At 41.5% G+C, this 16,986-nt stretch overlaps 4 non-coding genes across 4 annotated transcripts; 1 reads left to right on the top strand and 3 right to left on the bottom strand.

The window, feature by feature from the left end:
• The first annotated feature begins 1,726 nt into the window (after positions 1-1,726).
• Positions 1,727-1,808, top strand: trnas-aga (transfer RNA serine (anticodon AGA)). Its single transcript has one exon. It is a non-coding gene; the product is annotated as a tRNA-Ser (tRNA).
• A 5,494-nt stretch (positions 1,809-7,302) lies between these two features.
• Positions 7,303-7,376, bottom strand: trnan-guu (transfer RNA asparagine (anticodon GUU)). Its single transcript has one exon. It is a non-coding gene; the product is annotated as a tRNA-Asn (tRNA).
• Positions 7,377-8,863: 1,487 nt separating this feature from the next.
• On the bottom strand, positions 8,864-8,936 carry trnar-ccu (transfer RNA arginine (anticodon CCU)). Its single transcript has one exon. It is a non-coding gene; the product is annotated as a tRNA-Arg (tRNA).
• A 1,491-nt stretch (positions 8,937-10,427) lies between these two features.
• trnak-uuu (transfer RNA lysine (anticodon UUU)) lies at positions 10,428-10,500 on the bottom strand. The gene has a single exon. It is a non-coding gene; the product is annotated as a tRNA-Lys (tRNA).
• Between the last annotated feature and the right edge of the window lie 6,486 nt (positions 10,501-16,986).

Here is a 16,986-nt window from a genome sequence, read left to right as displayed (position 1 = left end):
TAAAATATACATCAAACTTCACGGGTTGACGCCTGAGGCAGCAAAAGAGATTGAAGTGATTCTCATCAGGGACATCACCGAGCTGGATAAGTTTGAAGAAGGAATGAATCAAGAGCAACATAGGCCTACATAAGGTAACTGCATACAAACTGAATTGGACGTATCAAACACAATGATCATGGCAAACTTGGACAGAAACTTATCTGTTACATATAATCAACTGAACTTTCAAACTTTCAAATACACAGAACATAAACCACAAGACATTGAAAACAACATTGACCAAGATAATACTTTCTACAGTGGTTCTCACTGCCAGTGTGAATATTACACAGTTAAACCTGTAAGCTTACTGTAAACTAGATGTGGAAAGTTGAAAGGTTGATCTTTTTTTACCTGTGGTGTGGCTTAAAAATCAGGTTGCACCGAGATTTGAATGTAAATGTGCTGTATTTATATAGCGCTTTTCCAGTCTTAACAACTGCTCAAAGCGCTTTTACATCTACAGGAACCATTTACCATTCACACACATTCATACACTGTGGCCGGGGCTGCCGTACAAGGTGCCACCTGCTCATCAGATAAACATTCATACACATTCACACTCCGATGCGCAGCACCGGGGGCAACTCGGGGTTCAGTGTCTTGCCCAAGGACACTTCGGCTGCAGGGGCAGGGATCGAACCACCAACCTTCCGATTGGCAGGCAACCGCTCTACCACTGAGCCACAGCCGCCCCTCCTTGAACTCAGATCGCTGGATTCAAAGTCCAGAGTGCTAACCATTACACCATGGAACCTTTAAAAGTGTTGCAAGGGTTTGTTAACTAAAATGGACTAGTCCATACACACAATATATACATACTCTAAACAGAACAATACAGAGGTCGTCAGAGATGGCAAAAGTACTCACTGCCCGTGCTCAAGTAGAAGAACAGATAATTGTGTTAACAAATACTCTGGTAAAAGTAGAAGTACTGATTTAACTTCTTTACTCAAGTAAAAGTACCAAAGTACAGGCTTAGCAATATAATTAAAATATAAAAGTAAAAGTAGCCTTATGAATGACAAAGCTCCCTGGACCAGACACATGTTACTAGAAAGCACACTGAGAAACTACAGTGGACATGGAGAAAAGACTCTTTATTCTTTATTCTTTATATGCCATTGCCTACATTTTAAATGGCCGTCTGTCAATAGGCCTAAAACATATATAAACATATAGCCTATTTATATTGACAGAGACTGGGACTCCAGGTTAATAAGATTCTGACCGAGTAGCAAGATATGAATTCAAGTGTGATTTTGTGAGAAGTCTGTGTATGTTCCAATTTAATTAGATTAAATTTTGTAATGGTAACTCCAGGGAAATTATTTGAAATTTAGTGAGGACTAGATTAGAAATGGATTTAAAGCTAATTCTGGTTTCCAACTTCGGCCCAGGTGTGTCTGTTAAAACACAGACGGAGACAACTCTCTGTTACTGTTTTATTACAATCAATCATCAGTATAAACATGGGGGGGCAGCTCTGCTATGAATGTGTGTGTGGTAATAAAAGAAATAAACAACATTGTAAAGGCTACCATACACAATGTATAGGAATCTTACAGTGAGGAAAATAAGTATTTGAACACCCTGCTATTTTGCAAGTGCAGCTTAGGCATTATATGGTGTGTTGAGGTGCTACATGAACATTTCTGCAAACAGTCATAGCATGGCTTATTATGTTGTCGTGGCCGAGTGGTTAAGGCGATGGACTAGAAATCCATTGGGGTCTCCCCGCGCAGGTTCGAATCCTGCCGACAACGAGCAGTGTTTTTTAAGAGTGGTACCAAACCAATGACACATCAGAGTATACCAAACCGCAGATGTGCCTTCATAATCAATATTGTCTTATCTCATAGGTACTGGAAGCCACCGGTCTCCACCAATGTATTTCTTATCAATCTGTCTTACAAGATTTGCAGTGAACGTTGTATTGTCCAGCAGAAAGACAACAGGTGTGTTACTTTTCGACTATGATTTATGCCATAGCATTGCAAGCATTTTGCCCAGGTTTGATTTCAAGCCACCGCATATTTCAATTTCCTTGCGGTGAATCATCCCAAAAGGATTGATAAAGATAAGTCTAAGTCTATCTCAGAAAAAAGTCAAAAGAATTTCAAAATCTTCAGGGGATGTAGCTCAGTGGTAGAGCTCATGCTTTACATGTATGAGGACCTGGCATCTCCAGCAGGTATTATGGTAGAGTCTTTAAAAGAGCTGCAACAGATATTACCTCCTGTGGTAATCTGACTGGTAAACAACACAACAAGCACTTTGAACGTACTGGTTTATGGTTTCTATTTACAGTATTTATTACTTGTAGTGTAGTATATTTACTGTATTACACTCTGGTTTTTATGTGTGTTACAGCGGGAATAAAAGGTATGAGCATTGTAGTTTCTTTTTTTATGGGTGAAATAATCTCAACATGCCATTAAGTTTACTCTTCAGCAGGTGGAGACATTTCACTTCAGACACTTGCAACATCAGTTGCTGTGTTAAACATTAACAGACTGGATATATACTTACTGAAGATACAAAGCACAGGAAATAGTTGAAGATGGTTTCGATCCATCAACCTCTGGGTTATGGGCCCAGCACGCTTCCGCTGCTAATTTTATGCTAAAGTTTATGTAGTGTTTTTTTAATTTTACCTGTGTTTTTTTTCTGTGAGGGACAGCTCTGTCAGGCTTATTTATGTAGCATGGAAGCTAGCATTGGCTAACTAGCAGCCAGCCTGCTTCCAAACAAATACTTTTTAATTATCTCAACACTTTTTAACAGTCAAACTGAAACACTGGCGGTGAGCTCCAGGTCCTGCAGCTGCAGACGGACATGGATAGCTTCAGACCCGCTCACCACTAGTGTTGGTGGATTAGCAAGCTAGCGTTAGAAAACTAACCTGCTTATAAATAAATACCTTTTAATTATCTCAACACTTTTAACAGTCAAACTCAAACAATGGGTGAGCTCCAGGTCTTGCAGCCACGAACGGACCGCCATCAATGGGTATAATGCGTGCCTTTTAAATTACTTTTTCATTTTTTTTAAGCGGGCTGGTTGGTTAGTTTGCTAACGCTAGCTTGCTATTCCCCCAACACTGGCGGTGGGCTCATGGGGGTTGCGCCGCTGCTATCGGTCTGGAGCTTTCCGTGTCTTGCTGGAGATCAGATCCCGTTGAGGTCGGCAGCGGAGATTTCTAGAGATGTTTCCCCGCTGGTCGAGCCCCACTGACGGCGGTCCGTCTGCATCTGCAGCACCTGGAGCTCCAGTGTTTCAGTTTAACTGTTAAAAAGTGTTGAGATAATTAAAAGGTATTTACAGTTTATAGAAGCGGGCTGGATGCTAGTAAGCTTATGCTAGCTTTCATGCTACATAAAATAAGACAGAGTTGTCCCTCATCTGGGGATAAAACTCTGCTGCCCCCTCCCCCCCATCCTGTTGGCTCAGAGCTCCAGAGACTAAGTCCACAGGTACAACTTAGTTTGCACCAAATGTATCGCAAGAAGTGTTGCAAAAGTCGACGGTGCAGACTCGCCGCTGTGGAAAAGTGACTGAAGTGAAAAAAAAAAATGAAATAAAGTACAAGTACAGAATTTTTTTCTACAAGCTCTGAAATCATATTCTCTAAGTGCTCACATCACATCTACGCGCTCTCACATTTGCACCATATTTACCTTCATATTCTTTGTTGAACTTTAGTGCTTTACAAACACCAAAGCAAGTAAGCGCTGTGACTAACATTACTCTTCTGAAGTGATTTTGGAGAAGGACATCAGGTAGAAATACTCTGGTTGACTAGCATGACACCATTGTATTCATATAATAATCAATCCAGGTTAACGTGAATGACAGTGACTGCATGTTGCTTCCTCTAAATTTAAGGTTGTGGTCGACTAGCGAGGCCAGCTCGTCAGTTTGATAAACTGACCAGACCTGCATGCCTCTTGTTTCTTTGGGCTAGTTGTATTAGCTTTAGCCTGGCTGGTAGCAGCTTTCTGCTTGTTTCTTTAAGCTAACTATATTAGCTTTAGACCGGCTGGTAGCAGCTTTCTGCTTGTTTCTTTAAGCTAACTATTTTAGCTTTAGCCTGGCTGGTAGCGCCTTTCTGCTTGTTTCTTTAAGCTAACTATTTTAGCTTTAGCCTGGCTGGTAGCGCCTTTCTGCTTGTTTCTTTAAGCTAACTATTTTAGCTTTAGCCTGGCTGGTAGCAGCTTTCTGCTTGTTTCTTTAAGCTAACTATATTAGCTTTAGCCTGGCTGGTAGCAGCTTTCTGCTGGTTTCTTTAAGCTAACTATATTAGCTTTAGCTTGGCTGATAGCAGCTTTCTGCGGTGGGAAATTGCCGGGAGACGTTGTGATTATGTTGCATTAATCAGGGGGTTTAGTTTGTATTTGAGAAGAACATAAAACCCCAACTACTGTAGCGTCACTCACTACCATCAAATACTATGACATCACTGTGTCAGAGGCAGCTGTTGCCAACGGTAGGCTACTTTTCTACACACGGAGAGCCTCACTTCCCATACCAAACCCCGTCGGACTAACGTCACATCCACACGTTGCCCACATGGCTACCTGTCTTAAAGGGGAACGGTCAGATGGTAATAATCATGTAAGGAGAAACGGTGAAAGGTTACTTTTCTATCAAGCAGCAAAAAAGTATTAACGTCAACATCGTAACGTCCTGCAATGTGACTTTCGTGCATGCGCACATCGCGATGTCGATGCTAAAACACAATATTGTTCAGCCCTAACTGACGGTATACTTCAGTAAGCTAGTTTGCCACTTTTATCTTGGGTAATGCCACATGTAAGTATATCTTAGTTTATTTAGATACCCAACATAGGTTATACTACGTACACTGTATAACAATACATTACGTGTTTCTTTATTTCATCTTACATTTTTGCTAGTCTGTTGTGTAGTTATATTGTTTTTACAATTATCTTTGTTTAATATCTGTGACTCATTACTATCTAATTAACTGTTTTCTCCCAGTTTCACCCTTTTGTTACTCAAATAAACGTGTTACAAGGAACCCGGTCGCCAGTGCTTGATGGTGGAAGGTGTTTAGCTGCTGTTCAGATTACACAGCGTTACGTACGTGAAGGACAAGACATATTTCATGGTAAGTATTTCCAGGTAATCTCTTCACCTCTAATCTCTGCACCTCTGTTATTCTAATATTACCATGTAATAAAATTGAAACAAGCAGTTTTGCATTTTCCACCACTGATTCATGGTTGTTTGACAGTAACTACCAGAAGCATTTCCAGGTAATCACTACACCTCTGTCTTACTACGTCATAAAATAGAAACAGGTAGTTTTGCATTTTCCACCACTGATTCATGGTTTTTATTTCAGAAACTACCGGAAGCATTTCCAAGTAATCACTACACCTCTGTTTTTGTATTATTACCATGTAATTAAATCGAAACAGGCAGTTTTGCATTTTGCACCACTGCCTTCTAAATCTCTAACCATGCGCCATTTCTTGCCTAAAACAATATAACCAACAATATGTTAAATTAAATTTGATAGATGTAACTCCCTGATGGTCTAATGGCTAGGATTTGGCGCCCTCACCGCCGCGGCCGGGGTTCAATTCCCGGTCAGGGAATGGTCAGGACTTGACAGATACAGATTTAAAAGAGTAAGTTTTTGGTTGATTTGTCAAATTCTTCCTCATTAGTTTAACGTTTTAAAGAGTACCATTTCCGACAGTGGATGTATCCATTTGTCATCATTGATTGGTCGTAAACACTTCATCTGCCTCCATCTCAATAACAATTCTTTTCATTTTTTCAAGCAGTAACTAAACCCCTAACCAACATTTTTAACTGAAAACCAATGTATGTGAGAGTCAAGTAATGTTATTGTTGGATTCAGGTCCAAATTTTGACATTTTAGTGCAATGCAAAGGTGCATAACAGATTTTTTTTCTACATACCTGGAGCGATGCAAAGCAGGGGTGGCCGACTAGTCAAGGAACAGCAAGAGACTTGGTATTTAAGACTACAAACTGACTATGTGACAGATGTGTAATCTGTCATGTCCTGCCTTCTGAAGCTCTAGCCAGGCGCCATTCCTCGCCTAAAACAATATGAGTCATTCCAGTAAGTGAAAAGAAAACTCACATCTACAAAGAGAAATTTGAAAGATGTGACTCCCTGATGGTCTAGTGGCTAGGATTCGGTGCTCTCACCGCAGCGGCCCGGGTTTGATTCCCGGTCAGGGAATGGTCAGGACTTGAGAGACTCAGGTGTGATGTTTGAAAGAATAAGATCCTGGACTTGATTTTGATCTGTCAAATTGTTCCTCATTAGTTTAAATGAACTGACAACATCAGTTATATGACTTACAGTTCTCAAAGACGCACACAATCTCAACTGGTTATCCTTTAGACAGCTAGTCTCTTTTTCTTTTCTCTCACTTTTTGTCTCTGTCTGGCCTTATGTATTTGCTTGTATTACATCAAGTGACCTGCATACCAATGACCGTAAAGATTAATATGTACAGTACATGGTTTTCAGAACTGTACCTTCAGATAAAGGTAAGGCCACTTGGGTTATCTTTGGGCTGCTCTATATTCACCTGCAGAATGATAAACCGTAGAGTTGGCTTACTCCAGGTTATTTAAGCAACAAACGTCCAGAACTACAGACCAATACAACAACAGGCTTACATGAACTGACAACATAAGTTATATGACTTACAGTTCTCAAAGACGCACACGATCTCAACTGGTTATCCTTTAGACAGCTAGTCTCTTTTTCTTTTCTCTCACTTTTGTCTCCGTGTGCCGTGCGCGCCTGCTCGTGGTGTGAGGCGCGTGTCCGCGCTATTCTCCGACATGGACTCCAAATCACACCTGATAGACAACCTTTAGTACAAAACTAAAGTAACAAGCCAATTTTGTAAAATGTAGGGAGTAGAAAGTACCGATTTTGTGGTAAAATGTAAGGAGTAAAAGTAAAAAGTCGCCAAAAAAATAAAGAGTAAAGTAAAAATATCCGCAAAATCTACTTGAGTACAGCAATGAAGTGTTTGTACTTCGTTATTTTGTTAACAAAGTATTTGTACTTCGTTACTTCCCATCTTTGATGACTGTAAAGATTAATATGTACATGGTTTCCAGAACTGTATCTTCTGATAGACATAAGGCCACTTGGGTTATCTTCAGGCTGCTCTATGGTCTCCTGAAGAAGGATAAATCCCAGAGTTGGCTCACTCCAGGTTATTTAAGCAATAAACGTCCCTGGGTGGACTTGAACCACCATCCTTTCGGTTAACAGCCGACTGCGCTGACCTATTGCGCCACAGAGACTGCATATGTATGATGTTTTTTTTATTTCTGATTCTGATGTAGAGATGGACAAACGACTCAAAAGCATAATACTTCTTGCCGTGACATAACAAGAAACAGTAAAAAAAAAAGAGGTCGGCGAGATAGAGTTCAAGACCCTTTTTTCAGGACACCCAAACTTTGTCGCTCAATATGGCAGGAATTCTATGCATCCAGGGCCAAATGTTTTACCATTTCATCCACTACGGGCCCCTAAGGAACTTTACATGTGTTGACAATAAAGATGCTCACAAAACGCTGCACTTGGAATTGCGTTTCTCATGCACATTCATGTCCTCTTAAATACAAAGAACTGCTAAGTTCTTTATTCCCAATATCAACTCTTAGACATTAGTTCTAAATGAAAATACTAGTTGTCAGAAGTAGGATTTGAACCCACACCTCCAGTGGAGACTGCGACATGAGCGCAGCGCCTTGGACCGCTCGGCCATCCTGACTGATCCAACAGATCTTCAGTAGGACCTGTCTCAAAAATTATTATATAGTAAATTAAACATGTCACGATATCATGACATGTCTGATGGGGCGCTACCTATACCATCCAAAGACTGAGACTGCAGCAATATGTTCAATGCCCGTATATGTTTAATGTATTCATATTTTCGTTATTTTCACAATGTTTATTCTTCTCATCGGGTAGGATTGCATTTTTCTTAGGCGGCATATTCCCCTGGGCCTGGTGGTATCTGGCTGCACCAGAGCACCTGGGATGTCAGGCTTTAAATCCCCACCTCTGAAAAGTGCCGCTTCTTAGCCGGATTATGTCTGGCCATGTCATAAATAATAGAGGCGAGGCCTCAAAACTGAGAATGTATTGGGGCGTTATATTTAAATTACAATCGTTTCTAGCCGCTGCATTTATCAATGTACGATCATTCTTACGCTCTGATTGGTGTGATACGAACGTTTCATGAATCTCACGTGAAGCCTGTCGTACGTTAGGTTAATAAATGAGGGCCATTAGCTCTAAGGATGTGCTTCAATACATAACTGAAGTGGACACTCTAATGAGTAGCACAATGGTGCAATCTGTTTACCTTGTCATAAGCTAAAGCCTTTTCCCAAGCTAAAAGAAAACAAGGCGCTCTTCTGCAAACGCACAGCTGGGAGTGCTTGAGAGTTCTTTGAGGTGCAGCATGATTTTAGGTGTGTTAAGGTGTGAGCCCAAATAGTCGTCGAACGACAAAGACAAGACAGCGATCAGGTGATAGAACCGGGGTATTGATGTCCCAGCCATGCAACCGATGGATATGATCAAAACCTCTAAACAGCCGAACCACATCACTGGAAAGTCAGCATTACTACAGGATCCTGGACATCTGTCATCAACTTTTCCAGCAGTTATATCGTCTCACCATGGAAATCAGAGTTAGCAGAGGATGGTTTCAATCCCTGAACCTCTGGGTCAGAGGCCGAGGACACTTCCATTGTGCCAATCTGCTAAAATTCACCCCAGGTGGGACTTGAACCCACAATCCCTGGCTTAGGAGGCCAGTGCCTTATCCATTAGGCCTCTGGGGCTTTACATCACCAAAGCATCCCCATCACTAGTTCAGGAGAAATACATATACAGTTCAGGAGACGTAATGAAACAGTAACCTTGACCTTTGACCTCCAAAATTGAAATCAGTTCATCCGCAACTCCTAGTCGTTATGTATGCCAAATTTAAAGTGCTTCCCTCTAGGCGTTCAGAGATATTGCATTCACAAGAATCAGATGGCCAGACATGAGGACACAGTCACCTTGACATTGAACCTTTGACCTCCAAAATCTCATCAATTGATTTGCGAGTTCAGATGAATGTTTTTGCAAACTTTGAAGGAACACAAACATGGGCGTTGTGATAAGATGGTGCTGTCTATTGTTGTTTCTGAAACAATACCTTCCGAAGTTGAATAGCTATTGCATACCCGGTATTATTAGAGAAGAGCTCTTGTTGGCACTGTAGGCGGACAATTTAGAAAATTAAGTTACTTTAAACTTTAAACTGTTACATCTCCTCTGAATCACCATCTGCAAATTTCCAAGCCTTGTTGGCACGCCGACCACCATCTACAGGAGGTAAATCACTAGCTAGCTATGCAGGACTACCTCATACCTTTTACCAGGTTCAGGTGGTTAATAGCTTTGGTCAAATGAAGCTTCATTAAGCTTTCTGAACAATGTTCTTCATTTTCTGAACTTATTTACTCAGTAGTGTTTTATTATTGGTTGTGCATCTGTGATTGCCCTAGAGGTCTCTCAGTCAAGCACCTCTCCCGCTCACCTTTGTTAGTTTTACACTGTCCAGCATAAATCACTGACACCTCACACTGATCCATGCATACACCAGGCATACATGTATACAACCTTTGCACACAGTCTTTTGTCTCCCCTTTTCATGGGGTCATTACAAAGCATCTAGTGTTGATCTTAGCCTTTGTGTGAGAACATAGGTCTCCACATACATTGTTTTTATTAAGATTGACGACCAAATTGTTAGTTTTTCAGAGATTTTCCCAACCATTGCAATGTCTTTTGTTGCCTTGTTGGCGCAGTAGGCAGCGCGTCAGTCTCATAATCTGAAGGTCGTGAGTTCAACCCTCACACGAAAAACTAAAAAGCACTACTGCTGCTAAAAATACAGTGACAGGTGGTTTAACACAAGCACATGAGTGAAATTCGTCATTCTTTGGTTATTTCTGAGATTGATACAATGAAAGGAATTATTTAAGAGTCGTAGCAAACCAATGAAAAGGGTTATAGACCATAAATGGTATGTCATTGGACATACTATACAAGCAGGGAGATGAGTACAGAGATTTGGGTGCTAGCAAGATGGATGTAGGTTGCCCATTGTTCATTTAGACTTACCAGCAACATTTTTATGATACAAACCTGCTTGAAAAACAGTCACAATTCTTTTTAAAGACTTGCACATGGAACACACATGATATGATAGCATCTGAATTTGTCCATGTCCATACGAGCACGTCAAATGGACAACTCATCTAGCAGAATGTGCAACTCTACACCTGAACAGGGACTTGAACCCTGGACCCTCAGATTAAAAGTCTGATGCTCTACCGACTGAGCTACCCAGGCTTCTAAAACAGAGGACTGTGGGAAAAACAATCTCCTGAACTACAAATTAAAGTGCAAGTAAATGAAGACCAAAAAGCTGTTGCCATGATCACGGTCTTCTGGACAGCAGGAGGGTAGACCACGATTTGCACAATGCCTGAGAACACCAAATGTTATTGCACAAACTGGTTGAAAATTGGCTAAATTGGCCAAAACGGTTAAAAAGCTCAAAGTCACAACTCATCATGGCGACAAGCAGACTGTGAACATCCTGCAAACCTGCATGACAGATAACAATAGCGAGCACTTCATACATATCACACAATCAAGCTGTTGCCTTACCAGGGACTTGAGCTGTGGTTTTCTTTTTCGCTCAAAACGTTGATAACCTAATGCAATTTAATGGCTACAGACAAATAAACTTTACTGCTAGTGGGTACAATAAAACAACTCTCCCTCTGGTTCCGCTTCTATACTCTTAGTGTCCTCATGCGGAAGCACTATACGTAGTTTGATCAAAAGCCCTCGTGACTGGAAAAATCCACCAGATGACTTGCCATCCAAGCAGGGAGATCAGCACAGAGATTTGGGTGCTAGCAAGATGGATGTAGGTTGGCCATTGTTCATTTAGACGTACCACCAACATTGAGCTACCCATGCTTCGAAAACAGAGGTCTGTGGAAAAAACAATCTCCTGAACTATAAATTGAGGTGCAAGTAAATGAAGAAGATTAAGCTGTTGCCATGGAAGGAAAAATCCACCAGATGACTTGCCATCAAAGCATAGAGATCAGCACTTCATACATATCCCACAATAAAGCTTTGCCATACCGAGGACTTGAGCTGTGGTATTCTTTTTCATCAAAACATTGATAACCTAATTAAAACAACACAGCTTCAGACAAGTAAACTTTACTGCTGGTGGGTACAAAAAAACAACTCTCCCTCTTGTTCCGCTTCTATACTCTTAGTGTTACGGTTAGTAAGACCCAGAACCATAGAGATACAAAAGGCACGCAGACAGGATAAGGTTCAGGTAGTTTAATGAGTGCGGAGGGGTTCGAACACCGGTGTAGACAGGTGGCTGGTTGGCGTGAGGGAGGAAGGCAGCTCGGAGGGACAACGGATGGATCTAAGGAGAGGCAGAGTTAGTACTAGAATACAACAAGAAACAACAACACAGGCGCAAATGACTAGGAGCCCAGTTACCACAATAGTGCATGTAATGATCTGGCGTTGAAGAGGCGGTCAGCCCGGGTTTATGTATTGCAGTGGGTGATGAGTGATGAGGAACAGCTGAGTGGATGACGGAACGTAGATGGAAAGCCACGCCTCTAGATCCCCTGGAACGCCCTCACGGCAAGACAGACAAGACACACAGAAGAAAGGGAAGACACGACACAGGTTGGGGAATGCACCAGACCACAACACTTAGCCCTCGTGACAAGAAAAATGCACCAGATGACCTTCTATCCAAGCAGGGAGATGAGTACAGAGATTTGGGAGCTAGCAAGATGGACGTAGGTTGCCTATTGTACATTTAGACTTACCAGCAACATTGTTATGATGCAAACCTGCTTGAAAAACAGCCACAATTCTTTTTAAAGACTTATGGAAGGAACACAAACGATATGGCAGTATCTGAAGTGTTCAAGAATGTCGACTCTACATCTGAACAGGGACTTGAACCCTGGAAACTCAGATTAAAAGTCTGATGCTCTACCGACTGAGCTACCCAGGCTTCTAAAACTACTGGCTGTGGAAAAAATAATCTCCTGAACTACAGATTGAAGTTTAAGTAAATGAAGACCATTGAGCTGTTGCCATGATCACGGTCTTCTGGACAGCAGGAGGGTAGACCATAATTTGCACAATGCCTGGACAACCAATTGTTATTGCACAAACTGGTTGAAAATTGGCTAATTGACCAAAACGGTTAAAAAGCTCAAAGTCCCAACTCATCATGGCCACTAGCAGACTGTGAACATCCTGCAACCTGCATGACAGATGACGTTCGAGCACCTTCATTCATTTCACACAATCAAGAGCTGTTGCCTTATCAGGGACTTGAGCTGTGGTATTCTTTTTCGATGAAAAGTTGATAATGTTGAGTTTTAAAAAGTTAAAATGTCTGAAGGAACCAGGTTAGAAAATTAAGCATACAGCTGTCTCCATTTTCCCCACCTTCTTACTGTAAAGAGTTGATCAGGTCAAGTCTGGCAATTAACTTATGGAAAGGGGCTTCCTGCTATGCACAAAGGGTGGGCCTCTCTGTCTCCTGTCCCCTGGGGTCTTAGTCTGGCTAAAACAATACAATGTTGATTGGACTACTTTGATGTCAGAGTTTCACATTTACACAACAGAACCTCTGTTCTGTAACCAAAACGACCCCCAAAGGTGCAGTGTTTGAAGGCAGGTCGTTCCTCATTGCACAGGAAAGATGTACTGCTGTTGTCATGACAACAGCGGACCAATGAGAATAGAATTGAAAGCACCATGGAAAAGGAACCCGCCCCAGGTACACGGCATAAATGAGAGTATTTTACAGATATTCAGGACTGCTTCCATGTGACTCCGTCAGGAGGAGCGTGGATCAGTCCGCTGTCAGCTGCAGTTTTTATGTTTTGTTTTTGTTCTGAGTGGTCTTTGTCTCATCATCTCATCACTGCTGTTGCATTAAACCTTTTCATCCATCTCAATTCGCCCTCAGCCTCCTTTTCCTCAGAAATCCGAACGAACGCGATTTAAGTTATGAATTTCTTAAAATAACCTATTGCAATTTGTGGACAAATAAACTTTATTGCTGGTGAGTACAATAAAACAACTCTCCCTCTTGATCTGCTTCGTCTTGACGGGAAAATCCACCAGATGACTTGCCATCCAAGCATGGAGATCAGCACAGAGATTTGGGTGCTAACAAGATGGATGTAGGTTGCCCATTGTTCATTTAGAGATAGCACCCGCATTGTTATGATGCAAACCTGCATGAAAACAGCCACAATTCTTTTTAAAGACTTGTGCATGTTACTTACATGATACAACAGTGTCTGAAAGTGTTCAGGATTGCCAAAGTGTACAACTCATCCAGCTCATCCAGAACCCGGACAATTTTGCTCAATTTGGCCTTAATTGTTTCTGGACATCTGTTATTTTTAAACAGTTAAAAAGCGGCCGGTTAGCTCAGATTGTTTGAGTGTGGTGCTAAAAATGCTAAGCACCGGCAGACACTTTAGGGGTACTAAAATCGCCAACCCTACGCCCAAAATCATCTGTATCCACCTTTTGTTTGCACAAATCGGCGATTAACGCAAAAACAAGTCTCAATCTCTATAGCTCTGCTTTCCATGTCTTTGTAGCAGGCCAAAAACATACAGTTGTAAGGTTGTCTGCTCAGTAAGTGAAATATGAGTCACAGGTAACTGATGTGCCTAGCATTCAATCTATTTACTTCAACAAAAGCTAACTGGCCACCTAATTAGTCTGCCTTTCTTAAATGTTACCTCGCTCCTGAATTTCAGATAACAATGGCAATTCAGATTTGGAATATTACCTTTTTTTGCAACCACGGGGCCTAATGGACAAGAGCGCTGACTTCGGTCAGAAGATTGAGGGTTCAAGTCCCTTCGTGGTAAGAAGCTCCTGCTCCTACCTCCAGAAACAGAATGGGAGCATCTTGGTTTGGACTCTATAGCTATGCTTTCCACGTCTTTTTTGCAAGGCGAAAACAATAGCAGTCCCTACAAACCTTCCCAACCAGGTAGCCCATCCAGACATCGCCCAATTTTGCTTGATTTCGCCTGGTTTGTTCCGGAATTTTTCTTTTCAAACTTATAAAACAGCAGGCAAAGCAGCCGTTTATCGCTCAATGGTTTGAGTGGTGTGCTAATAATGCTAAGCACACGGCAGCACACTTTAGGGGTAATAAATCCCCAAACCCTACACCCAAGATCACTGATTCCACCTTTTGATGCACAAACGGCCATTTACGCAAGTGAAGAAGTTCTTGTATCTCAAGGCATATGAGGTTGCATACAGATGGAGAGAAGAGGAAGATCGAGGTACCTAGTGCATCATGGGAAGTCCCCCGGTAGTCTAGGCCTATAGCAGCACAACTAAGGGATGGTTCAGGACTCACCCAAGCCAGCCCTACCTATAGGATTTATCAAAGAGGATCTTATCCTACATGTGGAGATGGTGTCTGCCCCTCCTGACCCAACTGGAACCTGGTTCCACAGGAGAGAACGCTCTGGCTCCCATTCTACTTTTGGAAAACCTGTTCTTGACTTGCCTTTTCCCACAATCCTCTGAATGCTTAGCTACTAAATGACTTAAGTTGGCCATAATTGTTGCTTTTTTCCTCTGTGTTGTGATGTTGTGTGCCTTCAATATCATATATATCAATATTATGTGGATATAATGAAGAAACTGTCAAGCAACACTTGCAAACCTTTTAAAGGTTCCATGGTGTAATGGTTAGCACTCTGGGCTCTGAATCCAGCGATCTGAGTGCAAAACTGAACACCCAAATGTTGGAGAAGTGATGCTTATGGGCATCTCCGCTCCAACAACATTGTGGTTCAAAGACTTGTAAGAGATTCACTGCGAAGGATGGACCCAATCGTTGTCCTAGCCAGGAGAAGAACCACTGTAGCTCGCCGAGTGTATTCTGTCCCCATCCAATTTCTATGGCATATAGATGGAAATCATAATTGATTAGGTGGAAATTGGTTGTTCATGGTGCCATAGACGGCAACAGTAGATTTGATGTTTCTTCAATGCTCCAACAATAATCTTGGTGAAAACTGTAAGAGACCTTTTTACTGCAGCTGTTGGACAGTATGGCAGACCACTGCACATCAGGACTGATCACGAGGAGAGACGTTCAGATTTGGGAGGACATGCATTCCTAAGCATGGGGGAAGGCTCTGTCTTAACAGGAAGTTCTGTACACACCCAGAGGATTGAGCGTTTAACCGAGACTTGAACAAAAACTGCAGCCAAGTCTATGCACCATTTTCTATGAACTGGAATCCCTGGGTATCCTAGACATAGACAATGCAACAGACTTTGTTGTGTCTCCCATTATGTCTTTCTACCCAAATCAACCACACTTTGGGGAATTCAAAGCTGGATTTAACCATCACTCATGTCATCTGAAGGAAATAGAACACCTGTTCAGCTTTTTTACTCTGGACCATGATTTGCCTCATCTTCACACCCCAGACCTCTCAACAGCAGGGGTAGTTTTTTTCGTTCCTCACCTAACCTCAAAGAGGATTTTCCCCCATTGAATGACAGGGATTTGCAAGAACTGATGAGACCATTAACCCTCTTCAAAATGACAACAACAATGGCAAAACATTGTTCAAGAGAACACAACAGTTTATTTTTGATAAACTTGTAAATGTGTGATCTTAGCATTACATGGCAATTGAGTAACATATCCTTATTGTAGTTTCACAACCACATGGAAACCAGAGCCATAGCTCTATTAATCCTTTTATACCAGTATGTATAGCCAAACCGTTGTCCTTAAACTACATTAAACTCAAAAGGCTACATTGTACACTATGTTTAAGTACAGCTAGTGAAATTTTTTATTTTTCATTAGGCTATACTGATTGCATATGGCTGGCTGTTCCAGAACTCAGGAAGTGAGGTTTTCACATAATGTTGTAAATCAAAATGTTGCATATTTATTGCAAAGAGCTCTTAACAGAAGATTTGACACAATTTTAAAATGGCAATAACGGTGGTGTTTATTCAATGTTTTTTTCGCCTACTTATGTACTGCAAATGAAATCACTGCTTTATAATATGGACAAACTATGTCCTCTATGAAACACACTTAGACATGGACCCTCAATCCACCGGGCTGTAGTGTATAGTTTTAGGGTTTTGCCATGAAGGGGGCAGAGGGTACACAGAACACCACAGCAGCTGGTTTGACAAACATGAGGAGCCCTACACTACACAGTGGTCTATTTCACTGCAGGGGTTCTTTTACAAATGAACTGATTTAAGCAAATTAGTAGATTTACAGTAAAAATCAAAATTAGGACATTCCACTTATGCTCCAGTTTGTGCTTGCAAAAAATAAGCCTTGTACTTTAATTGGTAGCTGTTAAATGTCTTGGTTTAAATGAAGCTGAATAAAGATCCATTCATAGTGCTACTAGGAAGCTGTAGTTAAATTCATCATCATCAGCCATTGTTTTTGCATTCACAAAAAGGTGAAGCTCATTAGCACGAGTGTGCGCAATGGGAAGATGTTTGTTTTCATCATGAATACATATAACTTAGGAGTTGGATGACAACCACTGGCTGGGACTTTGCTGCTCCCTGTAGCAAATGCCAGGATGTGACCAGGGCTCAAGGTCTTCAGGAATGCCTCCTCATCGTTGGTAGAGTCCTGTCCCCATATGTGTCTCTCAGCTCTTTACCTAAAAGTTAAAGGAAACCACTGTTGACTTGGAGACTGAAAATACTCAACAAATAATGACTAAG

The sequence above is a fragment of the Etheostoma spectabile genome, unplaced genomic scaffold, assembly GCF_008692095.1.
Source record: "Etheostoma spectabile isolate EspeVRDwgs_2016 unplaced genomic scaffold, UIUC_Espe_1.0 scaffold00018832, whole genome shotgun sequence".
Classification (NCBI taxonomy): domain Eukaryota; kingdom Metazoa; phylum Chordata; class Actinopteri; order Perciformes; family Percidae; genus Etheostoma; species Etheostoma spectabile.
Note: the sequence above shows the minus strand (reverse complement) of the source record. Positions and strands in the feature narration are given on the sequence as shown.